Here is a 16,963-nt window from a genome sequence, read left to right as displayed (position 1 = left end):
TTCTGCTCCCGTAAAGATTTACAGCCTCGGAAACCCTGTGCAGGGTCGCTATGAGTCGGAACCGACTCCACGGCACATAGCACTAGCACCACACTCTTTATTAATTATTAAGCAGGAGTTAAAGAAAACAAGACAACATAGGTCACAGATGTGTGGGAAATTGTAATGAATTTCCAAAGTTCTACCTTCACACAGTGACCATTTATATTGCACATAGAATAAAGGGATTTACTCCCATATGGAAGGAGCTCTGGTGGCGTAGTGGTTACGAATCGACCTGTGAACCGCAAGGTCAACAGTTCAAAACTATCAGCTGTTCCTCAGGAGAAAGATGAAGCTTTCTGTTCCCATAAAGATTTACAGCCTCAAAAACCCTTTACAGGATCTCTATGGTTGCTATGAGTCGGAACCGACTCCATGGCACATAACCACCACCACCACCACCACCACTCCATAATGATGATTATTGACAGCAGTACATCACCTATGCATGCCAAAGCAAAGCAAAGACAAGACAAAGATAAATCACTGGGTGAGAGATACCACCCACATGATACTATAATGGTGTCTTAAGGATTCATGTCCATATGGCTAATTATAAAAGATAGGAAACAAAAGAAATTCATCACAGAATTGTGACAGACAACATATCTAATGCATCTGAATTGTGACATCAAGTCATCACAGTCAAAGGTGGGCACGGGACTACAGAAGCAGGACACGGACCATGACTGGAATACATGCACTATTGAAGATTAGAAAAGTTTACAGGATTGGTTCTGGGACATTTTAACCACTTTAATGAGGTTATGGAGTTCTGGTGTGGTGTTGCAGGCTAATGCGTCAGACTGCAAAGTTGTTTGAACAGCAAGGTTGATGGTTCAACTTCACCAGCTGCTTCTTGGAAACCTTATACTCTGTCACTATGGAACAGAATCGACTTGATGGCACTTAACAACAACACAAACAACAATGAGGCTATGAATCATGATGATGAAGTCCTGGTACCCCAATTTCCATAAAGAGCACATGCAGGCAAGTCCCTGTGGGGAAGGCTGCCCCTCACTCGATTGGTTAGAGGTTGTCCTTAAACCACATTCAAATGCACTTTGCCTGAATGCAAAACTTTTTACATTGCCATTTAATGTCACAAAGAACTCTCAAAATGGATTCAGGGCTCCCATTATAGCTGCAGTCTTCCACAAACCAAGTGATCAGAATTTAAACTCTTACACACACTCCAAAGTCAACATGTATGCTATTTTATTACACACTGCAGTATTTCACTTACTACTAAGCAAATAAATCTATAACTCTATAGCCACATAAGTAGTTTCCAATTTTGAAGCATGATGAAAGTGTCATAAATTTAGAGGAGAGGTTGTGCTGTCGTTGTTTCAGAATTTTAGCTACCTCCACATCTTATTTAGTGTTTTGTAATGGAGACCTGGTGTTACACTGAAAAATATGTACTAGACTGTAAACACAATATTAGCTATTCAAACCCACCAGCGTCTCCTAGGAAACCCTATACAGGGTTACTATGAGTCAGGACCGAGTCTATGGCATTTAACAACAACAATATTAAGATAGGGAGCACATGAATAATAAATGTTTAATACTCTAAGCAAGGTCTGGTTCAAATGTGTTCAGCTGGTGAAAAGTTACCCTCTGCTAGCACCTGTATCACTTACAAGAAGCTTCTAAAACATGTTAGGCACTTGACCTATGAAACTGCTGTAATGCCAACATAAAACATGTAGGTCATCCCATATCCTTGTACTGAGAGAATAAAATTTCCTGAGGCAAATTCTAAACCCAGCTACATCCCTTCTACTTCCTCTGTTTGCTTATGTGAACCTTTTGTTCTTTTGTGATTAACTCCTCGATTATTACTGAGATCTCTTCAGCTTTAATATTTCCTCTCATGATCACAATTCCCAAAGCATTTTTCCTCTGCTGTTTTATTGTACCTTGAAGTCAGTTCAGACTCTTTGTTGCTGTTGCTAGGTATCATCGAATCATTTCCGATTCATAGCACAACAGAATGAAACACTGCCGGGTTCTGGGCTATGCTCTTAATTGTTGGGAAGTTTGAGCCCGTTGTTGGTGCCACTGTGTCAATCCATCTCATTACAGGTCTTCTTCTTTCGCTGATCCTCGACTTTTCCAAGCATGATTTCCTTCTCCAGGGCCACCATTCCTGATAATATGTTCAAAGTACAAGAGACAAAGTCTCACCATTCTCTCTTCTAAGGAATATTCTGACTGTATTTCTTCTAAGAAATTTGTTTGTTCCTCTGGCAATCAATGGTACTATTTACTCTTCAACATCATAATTCAGATGCATTGATTCTTCTTCTATGGTCTTCCTTATTCACTGTCCAACTTTCACATGCATATGAGGCAATTGAAAATACCATGGTCTGGGTCCAGAGCACCTTAGTCCTCAAACTGGTATCTTTGCTCTTTAACATTTAAAAGAGGCCTTTTGCAGCAGAGTTGCCTAATACAACTCATCATTTGATTTCTTGACTGCTGATTCCATGAGAGTTAATTGTGGGTCCAAGCAAAATGAAGACTTTGACAGCTTTAATCTTTTCTCCATTTATAAAGATGTAATTTATTGGTCCAATGTGAGGATTTTTTGTTTTCTTTACATTGAGATGAAATCCATACTGAAGGCTGTGGTCTTTGACCTTTATCAGAAAGTATCTTAAGGTCTCTTCAATTTCAGCAAACAAGGTTGTATCTCTGCAAATCACAGGTTGTTAATTAGCTTTCCTTCAGTCCTTACACCACAGTATTCTTCATGTAGCCCATCTTCTCAGATTATTTGCTCAACATGCATATTCAGTAAGTATAGTGAAAGGATACAATTGTGGTGCACATTTTTCCTGGTTTTAAACCATTTCATATACCCTTGTTCTATTCTGACAATTGCCTCTTGGCCTATGTACAGGTTCCTCATGCATGAGCACAATTAAGTGTGCTGGAATACCCATTTTTTTGTAATGCTATCCATAATTTGTCATGTTCCACACAGTCAAAAGTCTTTGCCTAGTCAATAAATCACAAGCAAATACCTTTCATTATTCTAAGCTTTCAGCTAAGATCCATCTGATGTCAGCAATGATAACCCTAGTTCACATCCTTTTCTGAATATGGCTTGAATTTCTGGCAGTTCCCTGGTGATGTACTGTTGGAATTTAAAAATTTATCTTCAGCAAAATTATATTTGCATGTAATAGTAACAATAGTTCCAACTCAGAGAAAACAACTACAGCAACCCTGTAACAGGGTTATTGAGGCTATAAATCTATCAGGAGCAGTGAACCTCATCTCTCTCCTTCAGAGGGGCTGATGGGCTTGAACCACCTTCCTTATGTTCATAGTCCACTTCTTATGTTATCTACAGATAAAAAGTGGACAATGAACATGACCCTTAGGGTTTCCAATGTTACAAATATTAATGGAGCAGATAGCCTCATCTTTCTCCTGTGGTGCAGCTGGTAAGTTGAAATTGCTGACCTTGCTGTTAGCAGTCTAATGCTTAACCTGTTATACTACCAGGGCTCCTGTAATAGCTGCTAGTTGCTTTCTTTCTTTCTTTTTTAAAGCTTTTATTGTGCACTGAGTGACTGTTTACATGGGAGGACATTAGTTTTGCATTCATCCTATCATATTTCATATCATCGCAATGATCACAATCCCTCCCAAGCATCACCATTCAATAGTATTTGCTTCTATTCCCTCTGTTTTTGTTTGTTCATTTGTTTATTTGTTTTTGATGTACACAAAAACACTCAGGAGTATATAGTCATTTAAAAAACCCAAGGGCACATTCTGCAAGACTGCCTACTGGCTGCCAGCACACAGCCTTTCTCTTTCCATGAGTCTAGAGTCCTCAGCTGCTCTATCTCTTGGTGTCATCATCTTTGACCCCATCTCTGGCATAGCAGCTTCTCTATATAGGGACCCACATTCTGCTCATGCTCTTCTCCCTTGATGGTCCTTGACTTCTCTGTTCCTAGAATGTAAGATTAACTATTCCTCCCTTTATGTTACAAAACTTCTGTTCCTACAGTTGTGACAATTGCAATTAGTCACGATAACAATTTCTCACTATTGAATCATAAGAATCTTATCCCCATGTCCTTTCACCAGACCCGTCTAGACAAGATGAAAACTATTCAATGGGGATTCTACCTTCCATTGTACTCTGAAACTAAACCCCCTCTTTAAAACTTGTAAGCCAGCCATCTCATGCCTTTATAGCTTCCCTGTTTTAGGTAGCCAATGTCTAAATTGCCCGTCCCTATCAATCTTGTGAACAGAGGGGATATGTTTGATACTTGATGTGAAGACTCTTTCTCTCTCAGTTGGTATTTTGAGCTACTACATCCATAAGTAGAGGTCAAGTTTATCAAGTTGGTCTGCTTGTTCTTTTAAGTAGGAATATCTCACCTCAGAAGGTTATGGAAGGAGCTCAGGATTCCACCTAAGGTCCTATACACTGCAAAGACTCCGCAGGAGGCCTGTTTCACTGGCCAAGTTCTAGAACCCCTTTTAGGTATTCCAAAGAGTTACAGGCTGAGGATGTGCTTACATGTTTTCTGTAATCATGTTTCCTGATAACCCTTTCTATTTCACTGAAGGGTCTATTTTACAATAGTAGGCAAAGGAAACCAAAATTCATAAGACAATCAAGCATATTAAAATTATTTACCCTCTTTTACTCATTCAGACTAAGGCTTTATCCCTGTACCACAGAGCCCTGCTGTTTCAAGGTTCAGCATACATCACAATTTACCTCTGTCTCATTTAGCCCATGCAAACCTGCCTAAATGTTCCCTTATCTCCCTTGTTCTTCCATCCTCTTCCCCCTTCTTGTACATTGTCCTCCCAATACCCTAATTATTCTGTGTCTATCCCCTTACCTGTCATCCCCTCCCTCCCACACCTGTTCACCAACAAAGATTTTTTCTTTTCTTTTAGTATGGGTATCTTGTGTTAAGCTTCATATTTTTAATGTATTGATGGTCTTCTTGGATTTTCATTTTCTTGGTATGTTTTCAAGTATTAATTTTCTTTGAGGTTACCCTATATTCAATTAACTTTTTTCTCAATTTAAAACAGTCTATTTTACCCTGAACACTACCTGACCTCTTCATCACCTGGATCTCTATTCCTAAATTTTTACCTTCTTTCACATTATAATTGTTTTAAACATAGACTGACCTCCCACATCCTTTGAATTCATTCTTGTAATTATGTTCTGTTCTGGACTCTTACATCTGTCAATTGAGTTTAATGTGGTATTGACACATGTCAGTCTCTGGCCGGTTGTTGTCTGTTCTTGTTGGTCCAAAGAACTCTCTAGGATGTTTTGAAATGCTGGGTTAGCTTTGACAAAGTCCCTTAGTTCTTTTGCCTCCTCATTTCTTCCATTTGCTTTAGCATCTCTATACTGGAGAGCAAGTTTCAGGGTCTCTTCTGACATCCATTTTGACCCTTTCCTTCTTTCTTGTCTTTTCAATGGCTTTTTGCTTTCTTCCTGTATGATGTTCTTGATGTCATCCCACAACTCTTCTGGTCTTCTGTCTTTAGTGTTTAACATATCAAATCTCTTCTTCAGATGATCCCTAAATTCAGGTGGGATATATTCAAGGTCATATTTTGGCTATCATGGACTTGTTTTCATTTTCTTCAGCTTTACTTTGAATTTGTGTATGAGCAATTGATGGTCTGTTCCTTGGTCTGCCACTGGCCTTGTTTTCACTGATAATATGGAGCTTTTCCATTGTCTCTTTCCGCAGATGTAGTCAATTTGATTTCTATGTATTCCATCTGGTGAGGTCCATGTGTATAATCATTTCTTTTGCTGTTTAAAGAAGGTATTTGAAATGAATAAATCATTGATTTTGCAGAATTCTATCATGCGATCTCCAGCATCATTTATATCACCAAGGCCATATCTAAATGATGCTGAAAATTACATGATAGAATTTTGCAAGACGAATTATTTCTTCATTGTGAATACATTTTTAAAACCACATAAAAATTATTATAAACATGGACTTCACCACATGGAATACACAAATCAAAAAGATTATATCTGTGGAAAGAGATGGTGTAAAAGCTTCCTGTCATCAGTCAGAACAAAGTCAGAGGCAGACTGTGGAACAGACAATCAATTGCTCATATGCAAGTTCAGACTGAAGACGAAAAATTTAAAACATCCATAAGAAATAAAGTATGACATTGAAATTATGTCACCTGAATTTAGAGATTATCTCAGGAATAGAGTTGATGCATTAGATACCAACAAGTTAAACATAGAAGTCTTGTGGGATGGCATCAATAACATCATACAAGTTGTTGTTAGTTGCTAGGTGCCATCTAGTTTGCCTCGACTCATGGGAACACTATGCATAGCAGATTGAAACATGCCAGTTCTGAGGTAACCTCACAATTGTTGCTATGTTTGAACACATTGATGTTACCACTATGCCAATCCATCTTGCTGGGGGTCTTCCTCTCTTTTTCCACCTCTCCATTTTACCAAACCAGTGACTGGTTCCTCCTGACACTATGTCTGAAGTATGAGAGAAAAAAATCTCGCCATCCTGGTTTCCAAGGAGCACTCTGGCCATATTTCTTCCAACATAGACCTATTTGTTCTTCTGACAGTTGATGTCTTCAATTTTCTCCTTCAACTCAAATGCATCAATACTTCTTCTACATTCTTTCTTATTCACTGTCCAACTTTCACATGCTATAAGGGCTATTGAAAATACCACGGCTTGGGTCAGACACACTTTAGTCCTCAAACTTACATTTTTGCTCTTCAACACTTTAAAGAGGTCTTGTACAGCAGATTTGCCCAATGCAATGTCATTTGATTTCTTGACTGCTGTTTCCATGAGTGTTGATGGTTGATTCAAGCAATGTTTAACAATTTCATTTTTTTCTCCATTTATATAGATGTTGTTAATTGATCCAGTAGTATTTTATTTTCTTCACATTGAGGTGAAACCGATTTCTAAGCTGTTGTCTTTAATCATCATCAGTAAGCATTTTAATACAGGAAGAGAGCAAAAAGTCATTAAGAAGACAAGGAAGAAGAAAAGCCCAACATGAATGTCATCCAGCATAGAGGTGCTAAAGCAAATGAAAGAAATGAGAAGGCAAAAGAGCTGAAGAGAAAATTCCAAAGCCTAGCTTGAAAAGACAACATCAAATATTATAATTAAATAAGCACAAACCTGGAGTTAGAAAACCAAAATGGAAGAACATTCTCAACATTTCTCAAGCTGAAGAACCCAAGGAAAACATTCAAGCCTCAACTTTTAATACTGAAGGATTTTCTGGACAAAATAATGACCGATGCAGAAAGTATCAAAAGAAGAAGGGAAAAATACACAGAATATCTGTATCAAAAAGAAATAATCAATGTTTATTCATTTCAAGAGATAGCATATGATCAGAAGCTAGTGTGTAGAAGAAAGAAGGCCATTGTGTGCAGAAGACATTGACAATAAACAAGATTCTTGGAATTGATGAAATACACATTGAAAGCTTTGAACAAAGTGGTGCAGCTCTGGAGGCACTCACTTATCTATATCAATAAATTTGGAAGATAGCTACCTGAACAACTGATTGGAAAAAATCCACATTTGTGCCTATTCTAAAGAGAGGTGACCTAATGAAATACAGAAATCCTCAGACAATATCATCATTATCACACACACTTAAAATTCTGCTTAAGATAATTCAAAACCAGCTGCAACAGTACATTGACAAGGAGCTTTCAGAGATTCAAAAAAGATTCAGAAGAGTATGTGGAGTGAGACATATCATTGCTGACATAGATGGATCTTGGATGAAAGCAGAGAATATTAGAAAGATGCTTACCTCAGCATTATTGACTATGCAAAGGGTTTCAGCTGTGGCTAATGACAAGCTATGACAACTCTGTGAAGAATGAGTATTCTGGATCACTTAATTGTGCTCATGAGGAACTTGCACATAGACCAAGAGGCATGTGTTCAAACAGAACAAGGGAACGCTGAATGGTTTAAAATCAGGAAATGTGTGTGCCAGGATTATATTCTTTCAAAATACTTCTTCAGTCTATATGAAGAGCAAATAATCTGAGAAGTTACATTACATGAAAAAGAAGGTGGCATCAGGATTGGAGGAAAACTCATTAACAACTTGTAATATGCACATGATACAACCTTGCTTGCTAAAATAATTGCTGCTGATGATCAAAGAACAAAATCTCAGTATGGGTTGCAAAGAAAATTAAATCCTCACCAATGGATCAGTAAATAAAATCAAAATCAATGGAGAAAAGATTGAAGTTGTCAAAGACTTAATTTTTCTCACATCAACCATTAACACTCAAGGAAGCAGCATTCAAGAAATTAAATGAAATATTGTATTCAGCAATGAAAAACCTTTTAAATGTGTTCAATAGTAAAGATGTCACTTTGAGAATAAAATTATACCTGGTATTTTCAATCTCCTCATATGCATGTGAAAGTTGGATAATACATAAGGAAGGTAGTAGAAGAATTGATGAATTTGAATTGTGGTGTTGGAGAAGAATATTAAGGGTGCCATGGACTGCCAGAATAACGAAATCTGTTTTGGAGGAAGTATAATCAATATTCTCCTTAGCAGCCAAGATTGCCAGACTTTGTCTCTCACATTTCAAACATAATATCAGGAGGGACCAGTCCCTGGAAAAGGACACATGCCTGGTAAAATGGAGGGCCATCAAAAAAGAGGGAGACTCCTAACAAGATAAATTGTCACAGTGGCAGCAACAATGGGCTTAAGTGCAGCAGCAGTTGTAAGGATGGTGCAGGACCCAAATGTGTTTCATTTTATTGTTCATAGGGTCTCCATGAGTCTAACAAACTTGATGGCACTTAACAATAGCAACAATGAGAAACTTTTCCATAGAAGAAAGGACAGGCTTTCTGCTCCCACCAGGAATATTGAGTCAGAAATCCTAAACTGGGTGGCTATGACTCAGAACTGACTCCACAGCACTTAAGCAACAACAGCATGCCTCAAAGACCTGTTAATTTAAAGAAAATAGAGCTGGGAGTGGAATCCATTCTTTTGACCTGGGACCTCTGCACTATCAAACTCTTAGATCCAGGAGAAAATAGATGCCAAGTTACAGGGAGATCTCCAAGGAATGTTGGGCCTATAAATACTAAAAATAGACAAGGATCTTGCCCCAGAGCTGGCAGAAAAAGAATATACTCCCTTAGAGCTGAAACTCTATATTTGAATCTCTGGAGTACGGATGTGGCACTGAAGAACAAACATTGGACTGCTACCTACAAGACTGACAATTCAAACCCACTTGTCACTCCTTGGAAACCCTAAACGGGATTTCTATGAACTATCTCCACAGCATTTAACAACAACAAATATATAAATAAATTTTAATTGGTTTTTATTCGTATTCATAACTTCCAGCCTCTTACAGGTGTATTTCCCATTTGTTATTGTTAGAAGCCATCTAATTAATTTCAGCTTATAGGGAACCTATACACAATGCAGAAAACAGTGTTAAGTCCTGCACCACCTTCTCAATTGTCATTATGTCTCAGTACCTTGCTGCTCTAATTACGTAAATCTACATTGTTGGGAGTTTTCCTCTTTTTCACTCACTGTCCACTTTCCCAAGCATGATGTCTGCCTCCAGGGACTGATCCTTCCTCATAGCATGTCCAAAGTACCAGAAACAAAGTCTCATCATCCTATCTTTTAAGGAATATTTTGGCTGCACATCTTCCAAGACAAACTTTTTTTCTTCTTCTTCTTCTTGCAAATTAAAGTTACTTCAGTATTCTTCTTCAACACTATAATTCAAATACATTCGTTCTCTGTCAGCTTCCTTATTTATCATCCAATTTTTATATTCATATGAAGCAATTGAAAATTTCATGGCTTGGGTCAGGTGCACCTTCGTCCACAAAGTGACATCTTTGCTCTTTAACACTTTGCAGGGTCTTGTGCAGCAGACTTACCTAATAGTCATTGTTGTTGTTAAGTGTTGTTGAGTCCATTCTGATTCACTGTGGCCTTGTATATGGTTTCTGAAGAGCAGCTGGTGAGTTTTAAATGCCAATATTGTGGTTGCTGTTAAGTGCTATCAACTTGTTTCTAACTCAGAGACTTTGAATAGGGTTTCTGAGAAGTGCCTGGTGAGTTTTAACCTCCAACCTTGTGGTTCAAACAAACCTTGCAGTAGAGTGCTTATCCTATAGCACTACTTTAGGACCCCAAACACCAACATTAAGCATACATAATGTCCCATTTGTTGATGTTAAGTGTTGTCAAGTTGGTCCTGACTCATACCAACTATGTATAGAGTTTCCAAGAAAGAACTGGTGGGTTTGAATCACCAACTTTGCAGTTAGCAGTCCAGTGCATATCCTATAGCACCACACCAGTAACCTTCAAAATGGTATACGAAACATTGCCAGTCTAAATAGAAGTTGCTTCATATGGAGTCTGGTATGGCACTATAGGATAAGCACTTGACAGTTGAAGCACTGTAGGATAAGCACTTGAAGGTCAGTTTGAACCACTTGAACCTCACTTGCCACTATTTGGGAATCCTATGCAGGGTTGTTATGGGTCAGAACCAACTAAATGGCACTGAAAAACAACAGCAACAACTCTATATTGTACCTCTATATGCTTTGGCTGGCAATGTTTAATATAAATTTCTAAGGGATACTGGTGTTTTGCTATAGGATAAGCACTTGACTGCTTACTACAAGGTTGGTGGTTCAAACCTTTTTCCATCACTTATCTGTCAGTTTTTTTGTTCTGTAATGACTTTGTGTTGCTGTGATACTAGAAACTATGCAACTGGTATTTTCAATTTCAGCTGAGCTTTCAGACTAAGACAGACTAGGAAGAACATTCAGACTACTCTGAATGTTTAGTCACTGAAAGCCTTATGAGCAGCAGTGGAATACTGCCAGCACCAGAATATTGCCAGACATAATGCCAGAAGATGAGCTCTTTGGGTTGGAAGGCACTCAAAGTATGACTGGGGAAGTATAGAGTTTCTGAAGCTCTAAATCTTTTCAGGAGCAGAAAGTCTCATCTTTTGCTCATAAATCAGCTGGGGAATTAGAGCAGCTTAAATTGTGCTTACAAGCCCAATTTATAACCCACCATGCCACAATATCTCCTTATACCATGTCATGAGCTAATAATAATAATACCCTACTGCCATAGAGTTGACTCCATCTCATAATGACCCTGAAAAAGCACATCTTTATGAAAACAGTCTCATCATTTCTCCTGTGGAGCAAGCAGATGAGTTTGAACCACTGACCTTAGATTAACAGCTTAATGCCTAACTCATAGGACTACCAGGGCTTCTTTACAACCCACTAGAGATATGATTTTTCACTTTTCACTTATTCATCAGTTAATTTGAAACACACTTATAGAGCTCATGCTCTGCTTCTGTGTCCTTGAAAACTCACAAGAAGCTAATGACAGAAAGAACTGTCTCAGGGTCAGCTCACTCATGGTGAAGTGGTAGGATCAGGCTATGAAAAGCTTTTAGGAGGAGGCAATATCTTCATAATCCTAATATAAAAGCAAAGAGAATTCAAATAAGTAGGGATCACAGATTAAGTATCTTGTATGTCATGCTAAGAAATTTAAATTCTAACTTAAACAAAGCCATTTAATCAATTTAAATGGAAGACTGATGTGCTCTGATTATCTTCAGTTCCCACATTACAAATGATATTTGTTCCTCACTGTGTTTCTAAGAATTTTTAGGTCAGTTGGGACAGGTGCAAAAAGTTCTTACTTAGCCTTACTTAGTGGAAAGTTGGTGCTACAGGATAAGCACTGGTCTGCTAACCAAAAAGCCAGTGGTTCAAACCACCAGCAACTCTTCGGAAACTCTATGAAGGATCACTGTGAGTTGTAACTGCTTCAAAGGCACTTAACATCAACAATAGTGCAAACAACAGCAAAGCCTTTTCAATGATTTAAAAGCTGCACAAACAAGTGAAGGTGATTGTCACGAGGAATTTCATGTGAGTGATGTTGATTTAATTATTTTAAAGTGAGGGCAAATTTTCATAACATTCAAGCATCCCTTCAGAGATGGCATTGCCCAGCTGAAGGGTGATGACTGACCTCACTGATTTGAATGTGTATGGCTCTCTACAGCCCTGCCTATAATCCAATCTCATCTATCTGACTTCTCAAAAGGGCTAGCTAAATCTCTTCCAAATTTCACATTCTAAATCTTCTACCAGTAATTTTTCCCATGCTAGTTGCCATGATAAATCCCCACAACTATAAAAATTCTCATTTGTTCCTACTTTATTCACTTCCATGGCCATTACAGAATGGTTTGAAGCACAGAATTAAACGGCAAGTAGGAGTTGTCTCCATCATTCCTCTTTCCGTTTGTTGTACTGTGATGATTTACATATTGCTGCGATGCTTGAAGCTATGGCACTAGTATTTTAAATACCAGCAGTGTCACCAATGGTAGACAGGTTTCAGCTGAGCTTCCACACTAAGATTAGAAGAAGGAGAGGCAGACTAGTTCTGAATGTTTAGCCACTGCATGTTGTTATGTCACATACCTATCAGCAAAACATTGTCTAATATAGTACCAGAAGATGAGCTCTTCAGGCTGGAAGTCACTCAAAATGCTACTGTGGAAGAATTGCCTCCTCACAGTGAAGTGACCATGATGACTCTAATGGAGTAAAGTTTTCATGACCTTTATTTGCTGATGGGCAAAACTCACAAGAGAAACAGCTTCAGACATCCATAAGTAATCAGAAGGTGGAATGTACAAAGTATGAAGCTAAGAAAATGAGAAGTTATCAAAAATTAAATGGAACACATAAAAATTGATATTCTAGACATTAGTGAGCTGAAGTGGATTGGTATTGGCCATTTTGCATCTGAACATTTGGTTTACTCTGCTGGGAATGACAAACCAAAGAAGAATGGCATACCATTCATTGTCAAAAAGAATATTTCAAGATCTATCTTGTAGTATAATGCTGTCTGTGATAGGAAAATATCCATACACCTACAAGGAAGATCAGTTAATAACACAATTATTCAAATTTATGAACAAACCAATAAAGACACTGATGAGGACACTGAAGTATACTACCATATTCTTTAGTCTGAAAATGATCAAACATGTAGTCAAGATGTAAAAATAATTACTGGTGATTGGAATGCAAAAATTGGAGACAAAGAGGAAGGGTCAGTAGTTGGAAAACATGCCCTGGTGATAAAAATGATGCTGGAGAGTGCATGATAGAATTTTGTAAAATCAATGACTTACTCATTGCAAATACTTTTTTAAACACTATAAAAGGAAATTATACACATGCAAAACAAGACCAGGGACAGACTCTGAAACAGACCATCAGTTGCTCATATGTAAATTCAAGCTGAAGCTGAAGAAAATTAAAACAAGCCAATGAGAGTCAAAATATGACTTTGCCCATTGTTGTTAAGAGCTCATAGTGTTGTTAAATGCCATCAAGTTGGTTCTGATTCATAGTGACCCAGTTCAGGGTTTCCAAGAAGCAGCTAGTGGGTTTGAACTGCTGATGTTATGGTTCAAACTAACCTTTCAGTCTAGTGCTTATCCTACAGTGCTACACCAGGACTCCTAAGTGCCCATAGTGTATATGGTTTCTGAAGAGTGGCTGGCAGGTTTGAACTACCGATCTTTTTGTTAACTGTCCAGTGATTATTCATATCCCACCTGAATTTAGAGACCATCTCATGAAGAAATCTGATACTTTAGACACTGATTACCAATAACCAGAAGAGTTGTGGAATGGCTTAAAGAACATTGTACTTGAAGAAAACAAAAGGTCCTTAAAAAGACAAGAAAGAAAGCAAAAGCCAAAATGCATGACAGAAGAGAATTTGAAACTGTTCCTATAGTGTAGATATGCTAAAGGGACTAGAATAAATGAAGAAGTAAAATAATTAAGCAGAAAACTTCAAAGCACAGCTAAACAAGACAAAAATTAAAGTAGTCAAATGAAACATAAATGTGCAAAGACCTGGAGTTAGAACACACCCAGAATTTCATAAGCAGAAAAAACTGAAGGAAAAATTCAAGACTTGAGTTGAAATACTGAAAGATTCTATGGGCAAAACATAAATTATGCTGAAAGCATCAAATGAAGATGTATGATATACTACAGAATCACTATATCTAAAAGAAATGGTCAATGTTCAAACATTTCTAGTGGTAGCATATGAGGAAAAACTGATAGTACTGAAGGAAGAATTCGAAAATGCACTGAAGACATTGTGAAAATCAAGGCTCCAGAAATGGATGCAATGCAGATTGAAACCTTTCAGTAAACAGTTGCAGCCCTGGAGGTGCTCACTTATCTATGCCAATACGTTTGCAAGACAGCTATCTGGAGAACTAATTGGAAGAAATACACATCTATGCTCACTCCAAAGAGAGGTGACTCAATGGAATGGGGAAATCATTGAACAATAATATTATTAATATCACATGAAAGGAAAATTTTACTGAAGATGATTTTGAAGTGGCTATAATAGTGCATCGATAGGAAACTGCCACGTATTCAAGCTAGTTTCAGAAGAGAACATGGAACAAGGACATCAGATGGATCTTGGCTGAAAGCAAAGAATACCAGAAAAATGTTTATTTTTGCTTAGTTGACTATGCAAAGGCTTTTTTTTTTTTTTGTAGGAAATGCCAGAGGATTAGAGTTTGATATTTAACAGCATAATCGACCACGATCCAAGATGTAAGGTACCATGTTCAAGAAACTGGGGGTGACGGACTGGGGAAGAAAACACTCTGAAAACTAACTATGATTTAGACTAAGAACACACATTTTATCATATAAAACCTCACTACACGTAGTAGTCAGGTGCAGAGTCATGTGATCTTCTGTTGGCTTGTGAAAATAGCATTCTACATCCAGTGCCAATTACGACCGACCTTCAGCTCTTCGGTGTGGCGGGGATCTTACTTTCACCTTCCAGCTCTTCCATCCCAGCCTGTGACATGAGGTCTGCAGTGTTTTTCTCCAGGTCATCGATGCGACTGCTCATATCATCAATTCTTCCAATGCTCTGGTTGGACATGGTCTGGAACTTGTCCTGCATCTGCTGCAGCAGAGTCTTGACCACAGAATTGAGATCCTGGACGCTCTTGGGGTTGGTCTAGGCCATCTCCACAGTTCCCAGCTTGGCGGTGATGTCGCGGACCGTCCGCAAAGGCTTTTGACTGTGTGGATTATAAAAACCTATGAATAATATCACAAAGAATGGGTATTCCATAACAATTGTGCTCATAAAGAACTCGTACATAGGACAATAATCCGTTGTTAGAACAGAACAAGGGGATACTGAATGGTTTAAAATCAGGAAAAACGTGCATCAGGATTGTTTTCTTTTACCATATTTATTCAATTTGTCTGCTGAACAAATAATCCAGAAGCTGGATTATATGAAGAAGAACAATGTTCAGGATTGGAGGACAACTCATTAAAACCCTGTAATATGCAGTTGACACAATCTTGCTTACTGGAAGTAAAGAGGACTTAAAATACTGTTGAAGATAAAACTCTACAGCTCTTTCAATATGGATTTCACCTCTGTGTAAAGAAAACAATAATCCTCACAACTGGGCCAATAAATAACAACAAACGGAGAAAAGATTGAAACTGTCCAAAACTTCTTTTTGCTTGGATCAACCATCAACACTTAAGGAAACAGCAATTCAGAAAACAAAAGATATATTGCATTAGGCAAATCTGCTTAGCTAGATCTCTTTAAAGTGTTCAAAAGCAAAGATATCCATTTGAGGACTTAATTGTGCCCTACACAACCCATTGTATTTTCAGTAATCTTATATGCATGTGAAAGACAATTAATAAAGAAGACCATTGAAGAATGTATACATTGAGTTATGGTGTTGGAGAAGAATATTAAAATTATCATGGATTGCCAGAAGAATGAACAAATTTTTTGTCAGAAGCTCCTTAGAAGCCAGGATGGTGAGGCTTCAACTCTCATACTTCAGACATGTTATTAGCGGGGAGCAGTGCCTGCAAAAGGATATCATGCTTGGTAAAATGAAGGATCGAGAAAAAGAGGAAGATCCCCATTGAGATGGACTGTCACAGTGGCAGCAGCAATGGGATAAAAATAACAACTATTGTGAGTTTGGTGCAGGAATGGTCAATATTACTTTCTGTTGTACATAGAGTCACTATGAGTTGGAGCTGAATTGACAGAACCTAACATGGACTCCTGGTGTGGTCCTGAAGACTAAGCACAGGATTGAGAATCACAAGATCATCAGTTTAAACCCATCAGCTATTCCTCCGAAACCCTACACAGGGTGACTGTGAGTTGGAACACAACAAAAGTAACAATAGGTGGCGTCTATAAATCAGATGTTTATAACCTGTAAAGTACCTGTACTGATGTATAAATGGAGTTGTTTTCACCGCATAAAAGTTTTATTCTACCTGATCTAAGAATACTATGTTGTTGTAATTGCTAAGTGCCCTCGAGTCAGTTCCCCCATTCATAGCAACTCTGTATTGGGTTTCCAAGGAGCGCCTGGTGAATTTGAACCTCTGACCTTGCGATTCAAATTGACCTTGTAGTCAGTGCATTAACCCTCAGTGCCACACCAGGACTCCTATATTATAAAGCATCAATATTTCTTATTTTGTGGTACTATCATTTATCCAACTACTCTCTTTTGTGTGCAATTTTATTTGCATTATTGTTGTTATGTGCCGTTGAGTCGGTTCCAACTCATAGCGACCCTGTACAGGGTTTCTGAGGCTGTAAATCTTTACGGGAGCAGAAAGCCTCATCTTTCTCCTGCGGAACAGCTGGT

The 16,963-nt window shown here is 38.1% G+C and overlaps 1 protein-coding gene and 1 pseudogene across 1 annotated transcript in view; one reads left to right on the top strand and one right to left on the bottom strand.

Annotated features, from left to right (window-relative positions):
* LOC102830828 (cholinesterase-like) overlaps positions 1-16,963 on the top strand; it is a 112,684-nt gene that overhangs the window by 77,137 nt on the left and 18,584 nt on the right. The window lies entirely within an intron of this gene.
* Positions 15,049-15,279, bottom strand: LOC102830458 (annotated as a pseudogene).

The sequence above is a fragment of the Chrysochloris asiatica genome, unplaced genomic scaffold (assembly GCF_000296735.1).
Source record: "Chrysochloris asiatica unplaced genomic scaffold, ChrAsi1.0 scaffold00043, whole genome shotgun sequence".
NCBI classification, from domain to species: Eukaryota; Metazoa; Chordata; class Mammalia; order Afrosoricida; family Chrysochloridae; genus Chrysochloris; species Chrysochloris asiatica.
This window is presented reverse-complemented; position numbering and strand designations above follow the sequence as displayed.